This window comes from Varanus komodoensis, unplaced genomic scaffold (genome assembly GCF_004798865.1).
Source record: "Varanus komodoensis strain SLA01 unplaced genomic scaffold, ASM479886v1 scaffold7_3, whole genome shotgun sequence".
Classification (NCBI taxonomy): domain Eukaryota; kingdom Metazoa; phylum Chordata; class Lepidosauria; order Squamata; family Varanidae; genus Varanus; species Varanus komodoensis.
In genome coordinates this window covers 979,994-998,322 of record NW_025336480.1, presented here as the reverse complement: position 1 = coordinate 998,322, position 18,329 = coordinate 979,994, and positions in this window count along the sequence as shown.

Genomic DNA, 18,329 nt, shown 5'->3' with positions numbered 1-18,329 from the left:
GTTGAGGGACTTTTGAAAGTACAGGTAATGTCCACTGGATGACTCCTGTGCGTGTGTTTCCTGACATTCTCAAATAACCCTTTTAGGTTAGTGAGATAAGACCTCCCTTTCCAGAGCCATGCTGTTTCTTTTTAAGCAGGCTTGTCTTTCTATATGCTTGTTAATCCTATCTTTAATAATGCCGTCAACCAGTTTACCCAGAACAGATGGTAAACTAACTGGTCTATAATTTTTTGAAAAAAAATGCATTGTATTTTCTCTTCTGTAGTCTTCTAGTAAAGAGGCTGATCTTAGGGACATGTTGCATTTTTCTAGGTCAAAAATTTCATATTTGAGTTCTTTTAGAACTCTAGGATGCGTACCATCAAGGCCTGATGTTTTATTAAATTTCAGTTTGTCAATAAGGTTGAGAATTTCATCTTTTGTCACCACCATCTGCTGTAATTTCTGAGGCTTTTTTCCTGAATACCTAACTTCAAAAACAGGTAGCTGTCCTGTATCCTCTGCTGAGAGGACAGATGAAAAGAATTCATTAATCTTCTCTGCAGTCTCTTTCTTCTCCTGTACTATGCCTTTATCTCCATTATTATACAGCGTTCCAATTGCCTATTTAACTGGTTTCTTGCTTCTGATAGTTCTAAAAAATCTTTATTGTTGGTCTTAATGTTAGCAATATACTCCTCAAAATGCTCTTTTGCTTCTCTTAGTGTCAACTTTCATCTTTTTCTGCAAACTCCTCCTGCCTTTTTTTTCCCTGACTTTCCTGGACAAGGCTTCCATTTTCTGAAGGAAGCCTTCTTCTTTGCAGTAGCCTCACTGACACTGGTTGTTAACTATCTTGGTGACTTCTTGGTCTTCATGCTACATTTCCTAACTTGTGGTGCGCATACTGTCTGTGCCTCTATTATTGTTGTCTCGAGTAATCTCAGCATTTTCAAGGGATTTACGCCCTTTGACATCTCTCCTTTCAACATCTTTTTTCACCAGCCCCCTCAGTTTAGAGAAGTTTCCTCTTTTGAAGTTGTACAGTATTCCAAATATGGCTATGTCATAGATTTCTAAAGAGACCTGATATTTGCTGTTTACAGTCACTCTCCATTCTAATAATAGTTAATATGGAATTTCCTTCTTCAGTGTTGCTACACACTGAGTTGACATTTCCATAGACTCCCAAGATCTCTTTCTTGGTTAGTCACGGGCAGTGTTGTGCCATTGTGAGGTTTAATTTTTGATGTGCCGGTCTCTCTTTCAGGGGAATGAATGGGGGCATTGTGTAAAATGCCTTCCATTTCCCCCCACACATTTTCTGTGTCTTTGAATCATTGTTTCCCTGACCTGTTGCTGCTTAGGCAGTATTTTGCATGCTCCCATCCATTTAGGGTTTTCATAGTGAGCGTTATGATATGGCAGTACGGAACCAATTTTGCTCTGTGCTTTTATTGACTGAAGGGTGAACAGAGCCCTTTCAATTCTTTTGCAGTCGAGTAGAGGAGAAGATGGGAACATATCCTTTCTGATAGAATAACTGGATTGGTAATTCCTGTCTTGAACATACATGGAAACATTGCCTTCCTGCGTTGCACCATACGACTTTCACCTATTCCAACACTACAGTGTGTGGGTTTCGGGTTTTGGTGGGACATGAGTAAGCACTGTGTTGCCCTCACTTATCCAGGGTATTTGTTGCTTTTCAGTCTGTCACTTTTGTTTGTAAAAGTGCTGTTGTGGTTCTAAATGTTTTTACCACTGCTAAAGTTTATGTTGCTTCTGTGCTACTGCAAACTATTGTATTGCATTGCATTTTTGAGTTTGAACGTTCATGACCCACCCAGATAACTTTGCCTATTCAGTAGAACAGCAACTTTAGGAACATTCACATGACATGATAAAGCGCCCTGAGAGTAAGCCACAGTGGGTGGATGGGTGGCTTGTCTGTTTCTCCCAAAGGAGGAATGCCTGCATAGTGGCTACTCCCTCTCAGTCCTCCTGGCTGCTGCTAATAGGAATCCCAGAGGCCTTTTTGGCACAAACACTCATTTTTTCATTCCTTATGTTGGGCATTCTTTCTGCAATTGGTCCACTGGGGCTACCAGCTCACAAGGGAGATTGCCCTTGCACCATATCAGACCATCAAAGGAATTTAAGTTTTTGAACCCTTTTGAACACAGGAATGCATTCAGTATTTTTTTTTAATCTTGCACAAAAAATCTCCTTGTCTGCTTTGGAGCCCTGCATAGCCATACCCGCCTCTTGTTAATGTCCTTCTCGGTTTTATCCTCCACCTTGGTGTTTCCTGAGTTAAAATCCCCCTTCCTGTATCAAATATCCAAAAGGAAATAATGCTGAACCTTTATGAATGTGAGAATTCATTCATACTTTTTTTTATTGGGGTGGGATCTTGCACAAATGTGCAATAAGCATTTGTCTACCATTTAGCCAAGCACACTGATAGCCGGTATCCTTGTCAATTTCATCCTCTACTTTGGCACTTTCCCTGCTAGTGGATGCCTTTCCTAAGGCTGCTTCATGTTTTACAGAAGTAAGAACACCCACCCTTAATGCTTTTTTTCTTCTGCAACCACCAGCTCTGTTTGGCTTCCCTCCCTTTGTGCTTGTCACTTCCTTTTTCTTTATTTTCTGCCAGATATATATATGGGTTCCAGAGCAAGGAGCAAGATCACTAAACATATGCAAATGTCATGGCACAGCAGTGACATGGAGGGGGAAATTGTGCAAATTTCAGAGGAGAGCAGCAAACAAAGGGAGCATCACACAGATTTCCAAGTAGTGGACATTCCTTCCTGTACACTTGCGCAGAACTGAACATAAAAATAAATAGTGCATGCATTTGGGTCACTCTGTGTGGTCTTCTTCAAGATTTCTATGAAAAAAATCATTACAAATTCACCCCGAAGTGGAGGGTGCTACAGAGGAAGGGGTGAGGAAGAATGGGGGAAGCACTAGCAAGACTGTGAGATGCCAACCCACAATAAAATGGCCCTGCTGGGTTTGGACATCACAAGACACCTTGAGAAGAAGTCACTGTAAATAACCCTGCTGCAAGCCATGGGTTCTCTGCATGGCTTTTCTGTGGGGGGGGGGGAACCCACATGGAAAAGCTGCTCTAGGTTTATTTATTTATTATTTATTTATTTATTAAAACATTTTTATGCCGCCCCATTCGCCGAAGCCTCGGGGCGGCTTACAACATAGATAGGTTTGGACCTCATGCTAGGCCACCCTGCAATCACCCACAGTAACCGCTGTGATGCCTGAATTCCTTCAGTTGGAAGGAATTCTTTAAAATATCGTTGCACTTTTCTTAGATTTTCACAATAACTTCTTGTAATGGGCAAACTTGCACTGCTAATTCCTGCTTCTGATAATAATCTATTAATATGCTTCAAATGGCAGCACACCCAAGACAAATCTTTGCGGGTGCCTCACTAAGTGGAGATGTCAGAGTTTTGCTGTTTTGTCTCTTTGTTATATGTAAAAAAGTCAATACTCATCTTTCTTTTCTATTCTGCAATATAATAGCACATCACTCACAAGCTCTTTGCATTTCCCTAAGATTTTGGATGTATCCATTGTGATTCAAATATTCTGTTTTGTTGCTAAACCTCTTAGCTTTTAGTCCTATTGAATTGCTGGTTTATTATTTTCTGTGGTGAAGTGATCCCCTGCAGTGCTAAAACAGACAGGTTCATTAACAGCCATCTAGTTCGCCAGCAGCAGAAAAAGAGATGCCACCATCATACTTGCTGAATGTAGCCACTTTGGCAAGAGCAAAGAGTATATGCCACACTGGCGATTGGCCTTTAGGAGCTGACAAAAATAAATGACTTCCATTTACTGGCTGGGTATATTATTTAGAATAGCTAGCATCCTGAAATAGATGTGCATGAAAATAACAAACCCCCTCTCCGGATTGTCAGTGCAAGCAATACGGAGAAATGTATTGCGTATTAACGCTCAGGGAGCTCTTTTATGTGCTAGAGAAGAATGGGTTGGAGCCAGATTAAAGTGTCTGAACCCTTTGCTTTGGCTGTGACTAACTTCAACATAGCTACTGCTTTGGATGCAGGCTCTTTTGCCCAAGTCAGTTCTGTTCTGAATACTAGTCACTTAGGCTCTGTGGATCCTCCTGCTGTGGTTCCATCAGCATTACGTGCTCTGGACAGAGTTCCACTAACAACTTCCCCTTCTGGATACCATATTGCCACTTTTCCACAGTCTCTCATATATAAGGATATAGTGTAAGACTATATATCCATGTACCAGTTGATAGGAGCTTAGGGCATCAGTAAAACGTGTCTTTGTGCATAGCAATTGCATTTTTGGAAGCCTTGTTCTTTAGGTGATTAAATTCTTTAAAAAAAAAGCATCCACATGTACCAATGTCAACATGGCTGCAGCTAAAATAATCATGTCCAACATGCCGGAAGGTTTTCTCCAGTCCCCTGCCGCTACTTCTGTGTTCTGAAAAGGTTTAATAAATTAACCATGTTCAACTCAATCAGTGCAAAAATGGTGCGGATGTCTACTTTGTATACTCTCATACTCTAGAAATGCATTCTTCACAGTGCATGTTAATAAAGCCTTTAGGAATTGTACCAGACTGTGAAACAAGTCTGTAGGTCACTGCCAGTCATTGCAGAGCTAGAATTATTACATCACAAAAATGGCTATTGCAAGCAAATCAGACTGTGCAGTCGCTTGCCATTATTTTTTAAGCTGCAGAAACCTGAGCCTCAGGTACTTTATTTGACAAGCTCTTCAAGGGAATGACAGGCCTCATAATTAGAACTCAAATATTAGCATATGTGTGGCTGCTTTCAATTTATACTGTAGAAACAACTGGAAGAAAATATTTCATTCATGGTTCATGTTTACTCACAGCTGATACAAAGTACAACAGCCCCTTCCTTGACTTAGTTCTGAGGTAGTGAATTTGGGAGAAGTTATTTTACGTAGGGAACACAGTGTCTGTTTTCTGTGTAAAATAATGTCTTTCGTGACCATTTTAACCTGCTGTAGTATGTAATCCTATGCAAGTTTACTTGGGAGTAACATCAGTAGTGCTTCAGAATGGAAATGCATGGGATGATCTTTAGACAATTTAATTCAAACCTTCCTGTTCTGCCTGTGTAGAAATTGAGTAACTTCATATTTTACATAATTTTGAATGTGTTTCAACCTTGTTTAGCTATCATGAGCAGCAACAAACATAGCAAGGTCTATATAGAGAGAAACTTTAATAAATGGATACAAACCTTGAAAAAAATGAGACTGTATTCTTTGCATTATGTTATAGAATTCAACACACTTATTTGCATTATGTCATAGAAGATCTGGGTTCAAGATCCAGCTGTTACTTGCTACTTTTCAGATTTCCAAGGCTCTTTCAATATCCGTAAAGATGTAGGTGTGCCCAGGATGACAATACAGCAGAGCTACATTACTGGGAAGCAGACTAACTGCACAGTTCACTCTTGCAAAGGGAGAGAGCAGTGCAAATGTGATGATGGTGCTGTGAACAGATGGAAGCTCGAGTGTCTGTCCCGTGTGCTCATCGTGCGAACTTGCCATATGCTTTACATAAGGCAATGCAGAGCCTCTGTTCTGATATTAACACAGGCTGGGCTCTCCTTCATGATAAACAGACTATTGTGACTCATTATTCTTCCAGAGTATCATCCACCCGTGCTATAGAAGCGCCATTAATTTAGCTGAAGCACGCACCTGCCAGTTCTATAAAAACAGTTCCCTTTTAACACTTACTGTGTATATCCAGATAAACAAGGCTGCTGAAAGGGTCTTAGGCTTGTGTAGAGTTCAGCTGGACATATATCAGTTCAAGCTTTGCAGATTGCACCCCACGGAACTAAATACTCTGCTGTATAAAAAGAAACACATTTTAAGAAACTTATTGGAATTTTACACATAGTCTTTCAGGTGTGTAGGTCTCTTAATAACTTAACTACCATGAATATCTGGTTTTAGTGATGAAATCCTTCATCCACTATCCTTTATTCTGCTGCTCTCTGGACTCAGGGTGTGTCTAGAGAGTAGCAGTCTCTTCTGTGTTCATCTTCCCTAGTCTGTATTTTCGAGTGTATCTGCCCTATAAGGCAAGGATTCTCTTCGTGCTTCATCCTGCATGACCCTCTATTTGTTTCATGCTTATTCCTTATCCAAATTCTTTGGTATTCCATAAATGTTTCCTGTAGTGTCTCACTATTTACCTGCAGTTCACCTCTAGTGTTTATTATTGTGGGTTATGTTTCATTTCCCCCCTTTTCCTTGCAGAGATCACGAAAACTTGCTTAAAGCCAGTTTTCCTAAGCCTTGTTTTGACAGCCATTGACAACCTTGGAGCAGCACCTGTTTTAAAACAAAAATAGTTGTGTTTGCCCAACTGAACATTTGCTAGTGCACAAATGGGAGGAATTTGAAAATGTGGAAGGCACTTTTCCTTGTCCAGAAGAGGCTCCAGAATTGTTTTTATTCCCCTTTGTTTTCTCTTCATACCAACTGCCAAAGGATGAGCTTTAAAGGGAAACCAAAGGTGTGAGGAATATTTGCATATGAAAGAGGAGTGTTTGGGGTACAGCCCCTTCACAGCAAGATCCTCATCTTCCCCTCAGGTAACCCACATGTTGGTGCACATTTCCCAAGCACTTCTAGGTGCTTGGGAAAGTACAGAATGCACCACCCCTTTTTCTACAGGTAAGTAGTTTTAACAGCTAATGGCTAAAACTCTGGGTCCCTTTAAAGGGGCTCGGGTGTTTGATTGTTTGGCTGACATACACAGTCATGTTTCTCAGTCAGAAACCACCTATTGCCTTCTTAAAACCCCCTTTTTAAAGGGGGGTAATTGCCATGATCATGTTTCTCACCTTTCTCTTTCTGGCAGAATAACAATCATAACAACAATCATAATCATGATAAATTGCATTGCATTTATATCCCACATTTTTCCTTTTGTGCAGAACCATATTATCTTGGCAACAACAACCCTGTGAAGTAAGTTAGAGAGTGAGTGACTGGCCTGAAGTCACCCAGTGAGTTTCATGGCTGAGTCAGGACTAGAATCCAGATCCCCTGAACCCTTTGCACAACCTCCACTGCACAGGTTTGGATGGCATGACAAGCTGCTCTACCAGTATGGCTCGAATACTGATAAAGGCTGTCCACACATGTTGGCATGTGGCACAAGCCACTGCAGATTAAATAAGCCATGATGGCTAATAGGAAGATGTGAAACAGCTCGTTTATTCTTTTTTTTTGCCTACCACAGTTGCTGCTTCTGGACCTGCTTACTATTCTCTCTTCAAACTTAGCCTAGATATTTGGTTACACCTTGAAGCAGAGCAAGAGAGTTGTTCGACAACTGTAGGATGCAATTCAAAACCATCCAGAGAGCTTAGACTATTGTGTAGGATAGGAATAAAATAACGAAAATAAAATCCTCTCTGGCAGATAACAATAGTGGAGAGAACTGGGTGTGGGCAGGAGTAGGAGGTGTATAGTGAGGCAAGACAGGAGAGGGTGGTGGATGAGGCTGTTTATCTACATATATTGGGACAGCCATAAGAGCAGTGCACATTTTGTATGATTTATGATTCTAAGCACCTTTCAGCAGCAATTAGAGGTAGAAGAAACTAATTAGCCATGTCCTTTTGCAGAGTTGAAAAAAATAAGTCTCTCTTACTGGAAAATCTGGCTCTTTTTTAGCTATTTGTCCCAAGTTTAGTTTAAAATGAATTAATTTTGTTTGAATTAAAAGCAAATAAAAATGCATGAATGCCTTTTTAATTGACAACAACACAGTTGGGAGACCTATCTGAAATCAGCCAGCCTGTTTCTACAGGTCAAAGTGTTAATAAGCCTAGAAAGAACTTTCACTGTGTGCCTGTCCTGTATAGCATCACACACAGGGTACTTAGTTCTGGATGTGCATTAGGTGAGCATGGGCAACCTTTTTGACTCATTGGCCGATTTGAGAAACTGTCTTTGGCCTTACCACAAAATGGCTGCTGTGTGACAAGTAACTTGCACAAAGGGTCAAAACTTTTGCACCCGGCAGAGTTTGGGCCACAAGCACACTAAGCAACTCCTTTGAACCTACAGTTTTTAATGCCACCTCAAACCTGTTTCACAAAAGACACACCCTTCCCACTTCACTAGCAATCCCATTCTCCCCATTTCTCTCTCTCACACGCACTCCGTATCACGCTCTCTCTCCCTCATGCATACAGATGTACATACCATGTATCTTATCATACGTGCACCTAGACATGTTTCTTCCCTCTTCACTGCAAGTAGATAAAAACAACATAGGATCTTTTGCCCAGGCCACGTTCACTGTTCTTCACTTTCCCATAGACAGCCATGCAGCCCTGTCCATTCAGACATACCAGGGCACAACCATCCTAGGTTGATGCCAGCTAGTTTCCCTGGTCTCATTGGCTTCTGGCTGCTGTCACCACCCTCTTCCCTGTTGGTTGTCTCCTTCCTCTGCAATAAGATCTGAGATGTGTTTTATATGTCTAGCACAACTTCTCTGAATGTCAAAGTATGAAATACTCTCTGCTGGCCGGGACCAGGAAACTGTCATCAATTCCAAAATTAATGCAGGTGGGGATGTGAATAACGATGCCTGTGTCTGTTTTGTTTGAAAAGGCAAATGATTTGTAATGTTAAACATTTGGTCAATTAATTTTAAAGAGCATAGAAATTTAGGAGTGAAAAATGTGACATGACTCTTTGAAGGGCAAGCTTACTGACAAATGTAATGCTTTCTTTTTTTTTAAAGAAACCACTTTCACTTTAAACATACAAGTTCATTTTTCCTGTATAAAACATTCATAGCTTTAATTGTATGATTAAGATGAGAGAACCAATAAACATGTTTAAAAGCATGTTGCAGATCTAGCCCTCATTGGAGAGTGCAAAAAAGTGGGTGTGAAGGGGTTCAGGTAGGTTCTGAGATTCCTTCCAGATGGAGTGCCCCCAGCACTAGTCATCAGAAGGGACTGCACAGCTGTTCCATCTCCTTTTCCTTGCTGTTTTTTCTGCATTAAGGAAAAGGAAGAAGGCACGAGAAAACACAGGAAGATCACAAGTAGAAGACATCTTCATTTGAACTGCCCCATAAATGTCCATGAAAGAAGTAGGCTGTTGTAAAAAACCTTGTCTGGAAACTCCCTGGGAATCGAGTAGCCATTCCAGGCTCCTTGCATGTCACAAGCAACAACGCGGATCAGGGGAACTGCAGTGGCACAGGTGTCCATGTCAACCTCTTGCGTGAGGATGAAGGTTCTAATTGTAATGAGCGGAACCGCTGCATAGCTGTCAGTCCTGGAGGGCACCTGCTTGGGGAAAGACCTGTGAGAAAGCAATTGGCTTAGTTTCGAAAGTGCTGTTGAACAAGGAAGGAGATCCTCCAACTTTTGACAATTCTCACTGCATCCCCTTGCACCACCACCACCTGCTATTCTGAAATGCCCCCCTCTGCCCCAATGTCTAGAATACCTTTGGGGGTTGTAGCAGGAATGGGGAGATAGTAAAGCTTTACTGGATAAACAGAACTCTATCCATTCGTTGGACCTAAGCTTTTTTTCCTGCTATGCTTTGCTCTTTTCACATTTTCCCCCTTTCAGCTACATGAAGCATAAGAAGACCTTTACAGTCTTTCATATCTATGCATCACTGATTTGCATTAACATTTTAAATCATGGTTACTACAAAGATGTGAGTGCCAAGTATGGCTGCCTGGTTACATTTGTGACTGAGTCATTATATCATTTAGCAGGTTCAACATAAAGGAGCGTGCATTCATTGGGCTGCTCTGGAATAAGGATTGCTTGGGTGTTTGCCATGACAATATGTCCATCCGAAAACTGGGATATTACCCATGCCACTCCCTGGCTAATTTCTGGAAAACTTGCACCTCCACTTGCTGGGGCACCTATACATCAAGATTGCCATGTTTGAACCAAATACAGGGTGGATGAAAGTAATCGCACAGATGATTTTGTGACTGGTACTGTGTTGCAAAACTGATCAAACCTGAAGCTTTCCATGACAAACCCTACTCTTCTGATGGTACAATGTTTTGTCTATACCAGTCCTTGTTTTTATGTACTGTTAATTTTTTGCTATGACAATGGAAACATAGTAAATGTAAGTTTTGAAGGGGTTTTTTAAAGGTTAAATTATGTTAGTTTGCCTTTTCTGATGTACGTAGATACCAGCAGAGTTCGCCACAGGAAAGACCAGGCCTCATGTGCCGTTGGTTCCCAGTCATTAAACTGGAATGAGTGGGAATTTATAGTGTGATCCAAGTTGAATCTCCACATATGCCTTGTGGCATATTCTGTGTTTGAGCAGCTTTATTGAATGATCAAGAGAAAATCAGGACAAAGGAAAATACACAGGGTTTGCAGGTGACAGGCTATTTCTGCATGATTAAGGGCCTTTCCATCTGCTTAAAAAGCCCATTCATTTTAATATTCTGTTTATGCGAGGAACAGTCTGGGCAGCAGTGGGATAATGCATCATTCCTACATAATGGATAGAATATGAGATATTCTTACTGTGGGGCAGCTGTACTACAGTTCGTCATATGAGAAGAAAAAGCAGGGTGGATGTGCCCTCCAGGACCAGCGAAGGCAAGTGCTTAGTTGTTTGGTTGGAGAAGATGGGGAAAGGGAAGAGATACTGCAAAAACAAGTTCACCAAATACCTAGCAGTAGCTGTGCAAGGAAAGAGTAGTCTTGCTGGGCTTTGGTGTTTTAAACAGCTTATTTTAAACGGAGCACTTGAATGCCAATAAAAAGTGGGGAGAGAAGAGTTGTGTCACTAATGATGTTACAGGCATTATCTGATAGGAGATCATGGTGCTTCTGCAAATGTATTATGATTCAGCAGCAGTAGACTGGCTGGCTTTGGGCAGAGTGGGAGTTGGAATGTAATTTCTCCAGGGATACAGTATTGACATATTAAGAGCTGTGAAAATGGGATGGCTGCTCCTTGAGGTAAAGTTTCCCAGTTCTATAGTTTGATGTGAGCTCTAGAATAAGCAAGCACACATTATGTGTTTTTTACTGGACTATATTGCTTCAGATGGTGTGGGGCAGGGGTGGGAGGGCAAATACTTGAAGGATTCCACCACTGAAAAAATAGATATTACAGAATGCTCCCTTATAGAGCATGGGCTGGTCTGCACATAGTTGGGCCATTGTTTATTTAACCCAAGGTTTGTTGCTGCCATTATCAGAGTTTGACCCAGGTGGCATGATCACAGTGGCTGAAGATGCTGCCATGGCTGGATTTCTCTAGTCACACATACTGGCGCTTCTTGCCATGTATTTAAATTCAGACACTATGGCTTGTTTGGGCCAGGCAGCAAACATCAAAGCCTCATGAATTATTGCTGGGTTATTTGAGGGCTGCTACCCATGCGGAATAAGCAGTGCCATCTGGGTTTCAATGCCATGGCAAGTTTAGGTAATCAGAAATAGCTGATTATATGATTGACATGCATAGAAACTGCAACAAGCGATGGTGGCTTCCTTCAGTCACCATAATCATGTGAATCAGGCATTTTTTGGGAAGATGACCAGGTTTCTTTTCTCAGTTCCTGTCTTGGTTGTTTTATTTCTCTTTTGCCTGTACCCTGTTTGTATCCCAAATGGCTTTGTGGTGCTGTAGTATAGGCACTTGAGTTTGCTTTTTTTCCCCATTCTCTCTCACTGTCTTTGTTGATTTGCAAAATAACCTAAAGTTCTGGGTTCATGCAGAATTGTAACTCATGGTTTAAACAAACCACAGTTCAAAACCCAACAACAAAACATGGGTTCTCTCTCAGGAATGTTTGTGGTTAACAAACCCTGGTTGCTTCACATGGCTGGATTTGCATATCACGAAAGCACATAATTCAATTACTCATACTGTGTTTTAGCATTATGTGCAAATCAGATGTTTATCTCCCTAAAACATTAGATTTTTGTGTGGGGGAAGCATTTGGCATCCTCACCACCACCACCACACACATACACACCCTGCCAGTCTGAACTTGTATAGTCTAACAAAATAAATATAGTCTCAGTCTGCTGATAATATATTTTAACATCTACAACTTCCAATCTCATGCATTACAAACCGTATGGAAAGGTATTTCAGAATTGCAGGAGTGTTGTATTTCTTCAGAGTTTTTATTGCTCAGAAAGGGCTTTTGGGTTGCTAGTTATAATCCTTGCCCCTAAGTGCAGGGAGTTAATGTCAAGGAGATCCCACATTCATGGAACTATGAGGTCTTCTGGTACAGTTGTTAGTTTCAGTGTGTGGAGTGTGAGGAGTGCAAAAATGTGAGACTTGCTTTCAGGGTATGGGTGAAAAAAAAGCACCTGAAGAGGCCCTAAAACTTTTTGTTTCCTCACCATTACCTGATTTTTTTTAATTGTCAGGAGGCCAAAGGTAGATTACTTGTTCAATCAACACATTTTGAATGATCAAGGTAAAGAGGCCAGAAAGCCGGAAACTGAAGTATTGGTTTTCAGTAACATGATTCAGACCTTTCTCTGTCAGCATCTATCTTTGTCAGGACAGAAAGCAAAACTTGATAAGCTTTGTGTGGGTTGAGAGAAAATAGAACTCTCAATGCAGTCATCTCTCACTTCCTTAGTGGTGCTGAGGAAAAAAGAACAGAACCATTTGCTGAACCCTTCTGAGGTGAGAGCGACCCCTCTTCTATGCGGACCAGAATACCAGAGCTGTGGTATGTGCCCCAGGTACAGCATGCTTGATGGAGAGGTAAGAGACTTTTGATCAGCAGCGCCTATATCCTGTGGGTGTTTTAGTCCTTTTTAAAAGTAGTAGAATTGCACTGGCCCGTCCTTTGCCGGCTCTGAAAAGAATGTAATTTTTAAGTAGCTGGTTGAATGTATTCCAGATAAATTAACTATTAAGGAATTTGTCTTATCTGAGGTAGAAGCATAGAAAGAAAAGCTGGAAAAGTGGGAACATGATGTAATTTTGGGTATGCCATGATATAGAGAATGGGATTGGATGGTTGAGGAGAAACTGTTTTGGCTTTTTAAAAAGTTCCTGCCCCAATATATTTCCAAAGGATAGAATACTTATTTGCTGTGCTAAGGACTTGTAAGAGTTTAGACTTAACTAAAGAAGAATGATCTGCAAGTAGTTACAGGGGATGGATTTTTTCCTTGTATGTATTATGGAAGGTGTCTACTTTTTGACCTAGTACTTTGGGCACAGGAATTTAAAAACATTCTTACAAGTTGCAAGTTACATAGAGTTCTAAACAAATGTGCCAGATATTTTGAAAATGGTCTCCCCTCCTTTCTTTATGTAAACTATTTGTTCATGAGCTGTGAGCTGGAAGAGCACTCTCACCTTTTGAGACCCATCAAGGGATTTAGTGGCTTTCCACATCTGCAGTATGATACATCGGAGCAGAAATGCTGTTTATTTAAATATTTTGATGCTGGCAAGACTTATTGCAAGAAACTTTGATAGACACAAACAGAAGAGCAAATTGCCTTTTGCTGAGAAGCAGCATCTGCAAAATGAAGGAAAGGTGAACAGATTTATTCATAGCATGGAGGGACAGAATAGCAAACCAGAAAAATAAAGCTTGGCTGGACATCTACCATGATGGCAGGGGTTGAAGCAATGCTCAGGGCACTGAATGTCATGCACTGTGATATTTTGTTCAATAGCAAGTGAGACTTTTACATTTATATGGCTTTTTATTTTTATATTACTAGGTATATTTTTTTAAAATGGTATTATCTGCTTCATTCTTTCTAGGTGGCTTAATTAAGATTCATTCAACTGTATATATATCTGAGGATCAGTAGGGATTACTAGTTTATATGTTTCATAATTTAAGGCAAATATACTGATTTGATTATTTTGAAATATACTATTTTGAACATGTTGCTCTTTTTAAATTGCTGCAGCTATGTCTGACATTTATAGGAAGGATTATAAGATTCTGGTATTCAAATTGGCTAGTCTGTCAACCACCAGTCCTGTCGCATTTCTTTAATGGTGGAAGTTGGGAGTTGCTTGTGAATGGAGCCAGAATTGGCATAGGGACAGAATAGCTCTTGCATGAATGATGGTGAGAGGGGGAAAAGTCTTTGGCCTGGTGCAGCCAAACTGAAGCCCTTTAAAGTATCACTGATTTTTAAGTGGAAGAGTCGAACATGTTGTTGACCAAACTATTTAATGCCATTTGTTGTTCATTCTCTCCAAGTTGCAGCAGAATATAAAAGTTACTTTTATTAACATTAGGTATATCTGGCCCATTAACCTAACCTGGGTACCAGCTGAAAATTTAAAACATAAATAAAATCTGCCAGAATTAAACCAACCATAGCACACAATTAAGTCAAATAGTACCTGCAGGTAGAGAAAAGGCAATAAATAACATAAAGCTAAATTTTGAATGCCCAAGAAAGGCCTTTGAAAGGCCCTGGAGGGTCTGTATAGAAGATGGCAGCCTTCAGGTAACCCAGCATCATGTTATTTGGTGTTTTCTAGAAGGGATGGGCAATGCACAGACCTCTGGATGACGCTGCACTGCAAGTTCCATACTCTTTCTCCATTGGCTGTACTAACTGGGGCTGATGGGAATTGCAATCTGAATTGGGTCCAGAAGACTGTAGCCAGTGCAGACTGGAAAGTGCAGGCATAGTGTAATTGATTTGTCCAGCCCTGTTTAGTAAACTTGCTGTTCTGTTTTGGTCCAGCTGAAGTTTCTGGACCATTTTCAAAAACAACCTTATATAGATAACCTAAATGGGAGATTACCAGAGCATGGATTACTCTAGAAAGACTATCTTGGATCAGTTAGGAACACACTTGGTATATCGAGAAGCTGACAAAAAGTGCTTTATAAACTGAGAGAATTATATTCTTTCCCATTTATATGGAGCAGGCAACAAACCTCCCTTGTTTTGTGTTTCTTCCTCCTACCCTCTGTATCCTCCTCTTCATTATATGCCTGTGAGAATCTGTGCAATGTACCACGTACAGATTTAACATACATAAACTGACAAATCTAAGAGCCAATGTGGTGAAGTAGTTGGAATGTTGGATGAGATCTGGTTTTTAGTCTCCATTCACCCTTGAAGCTCACTGGATGAACTTGGACCAGTCATGGACTCATGTCTAAACCTTCCTCACAGGGTTCTTGTTCTAGGGATAAATGGAGAGGAGGAGAACCTTGCAGGCCACCTCAGGTTTCTTGCAAGTAGAAGGAAGGAGAGGGAGGGAGGGAGGGAGGGAGAGAGATTGAGATTAAAAGTCAAAGTACCTGACATAGAAGGCACATTTGGGTAGATGGAATGAGGAGGAACAAATCCTCTACATCTCAGTATTTATAAAGCTCTAGAAAGTCCTGCCAGCTATGTGTTTCCTTTCAATGAAGAATATTTTAATAATTTCTTTGATCCTAACTTGCATGTACAGAAACTTTAAAGCTACTCAAATGCCCTTAAATGTGTTGGAAAATTCTACTTTCTAATGCACAGATTAAATCAATCTCTACCCTCTTATACTCCTTCATGGATCACTGCCTTGTCATGGCGAAGGAGCTTGTGTAGCTCAATGAAGCTATGAGCTATGCCATGCAGGGCCACCCAAGACAGACAGGTCATAGAGGAGAGCTTTGACAAAACGTGATCCACTGGAGAAGGAAATGGCAACCCACTCCAGTACCCTTGCCATGAAAACCCCATGGACCGTACCAAAAGGCATATGATATGATGCCAGAAGATGAGCCCCTCAGGTGGGAAAGTGTCCAGTATGCTACTGGGGAAGAGCAGAGGGCTAATACTAGTAGTGCCAGAAAGAATGAAGCGACTGGGTCAAAGCCGAAAGGACACTCAGTTGCAGATGTATCTGGTGGTGAAAGGAGAGTCCAATGCTGTAAAGATCTGTACTCCATAGGAACCTGGAATGTAAGATTTATGAATCAAGGCAAGTTGGACGTGGTCAAAAATGAGATGGCAAGACTGAACATTGACATCTTAGGAATCAGTGAACTAAAATGGACAGGAAAGGGTGAATTTAATTCAGATGACCATCAGGTATACTACTGCAGGCAAGAATCCCTCAGAAGAAATGGAGTAGCCTTCATAGTCAATAAAAGAGTAGGAAAAGCAGTACTGGGATACAATCTCCAAAATGACAGAATGATCTCAGTACGAATCCAAGGCAAACCATTCAACATCACAGTAGTCCAAGTCTACGCCCCAACCAGTGATGCTGAAGAGGCTGAAGTTGACCGGTTCTATGAAGGCCTACAACACCTTCTAGAAATAACACCCAAAAATGATGTCCTTATCATCATGGAGGATTGGAATACTAAAGTAGGAAGCCAAAAGATAACCGGAATAACAGGCAAGTTTGGCCTTGGAGTACAAAATGAAGCAGGGCACAGGCTGGTAGAATTTTGTCAAGAGAATACGATGGTCATAGCAAACACTCTTGTCCAAGAACCCAAGAGACGACTCTACACATGGACATCACCAAACGGTCAACACAGAAATCAGATTGACTATGTGCTCAGCAGCCAAAGATGGAGAAGCTCTATACAGTCAGTAAAAACAAGACCAGGAGCTGACTGTGGCTCTGATCATGAGCTTCTTGTTGCAAAATTTAGACTTATATTGAAGAAAGTAGGGAAAGGCACTAGGCCACTCAGGTATGACCTAAATCATATTCCTGATGAATATGCAGTAGAGGTGACAAATAGATTTAAGGAATTAGATCTGATAAACAGAGTGCCTGAAGAACTATGGAAGGAGGTGCGCAACATTGTACAAGAGGTAGCAACTAAAACCATCCCAAAGAAAAAGAAATGCAAGAAAGCAAAATGGCTGTCTGAGGAAGCTTTACAAATAGCTGAGGAGAGAAGGGAAGTGAAAGGCAAGGGAGATACACCCAATTGAATGCAGAATTCGAGAGAACAGCTAGAAGAGATAAGAATGCCTTCTTAAACGAACAGTGGAAAGAAATAGAAGAAAACAATAGAATAGGACGGACCAGAGATCTCTTCAAGAAAATTGGAGATATGAAGGGAATGTTTCATGCAAAGATGGGCATGATAAAGGACCAAAATGGCAGAGACCTAACAGAGGCAGAAGAGATTAAGAAGAGGTGGCAAGATTACACAGAAGAACTATACAAGAAAGAGCTTAACATCCCTGATAACTATGATGGGGTGGTCAATGACTTCGAGCCAGACATCCTGGAATGTGAAGTCAAATGGGCCTTAGGAAGTCTGAGCAACATCAAAGCTAGTAGAGGCAACAGTATTCCAGCTGAGCTATTCAAAATCCTAAAAGACGATGCAGTAAAAGTGCTACACTCAATATGCCAGCAAATTTGGAAAACTCAGCAGTGGCCACAGGATTGGAAAAGGTCAGTTTACATTCCGATTCCAAAGAAAGGCAATGCCAAAGAATGTTCAAGCTACCGCACCATTGCACTCATTTCACATGCTAGCAAAACTATGCTCAAAATCCTACAAGCTAGGCTCCAGCAGTATGTGGACCGAGAACTACCAGAAGTACAGGCAGGATTCTGAAGAGGGAGAGGAACTAGAAATCAAATTGCCAACATATGCTAGATCATGGAGAAAGTTAGGGAGTTCCAGAAAACAGCTACTTTTGCTTCATTGACTATGCTAAAGCCTTTGATTGTGTGGATCACAACAAATTGTGGCAAGTTCTTAAAGAGAGTCCAAGACCATCTTACTTGACTCCTGAGAAGCCTATATGCGGGTCAAGAAGCAACAGTGAGAACTAGACACAGAACCACTGATTGGTTCAAAATTGAGAAAGGATTTCGGCAAGGCTGTATACTGTCACCCTGCCTATTTAACTTATATGCAGAGCACATCATGAGAAAGGTGGGGCTAGATGAATCACAAGTTGGAATTAAGATTGCCAGGAGAAAGATCAACAACCTCAGATATGCAGATGATACCACTCTCATGGCAGAAAGTGAAGAGGAACTAAAGAACCTCCTAATGCAGGTGAAGGAAGAGAATGCAAAAGTTGGCTTGAAACTCAACATTAAGAAAACTAAGATCATGGCATCTGGTCCTATCACTTCCTGGCAAATAGATGGGGAAGAAATGGCGGTAGTGACAGATTTTATTTTCCTGGGCTCCACGATCACTGCAGACGGGTCTGCAGCCTAGAAATTAAAAGACGCTTGCTGCTGGGGAGGAAAGCTATGGCAAATCTAGACAGCATACTAAATAGCAGAGACATCACCCT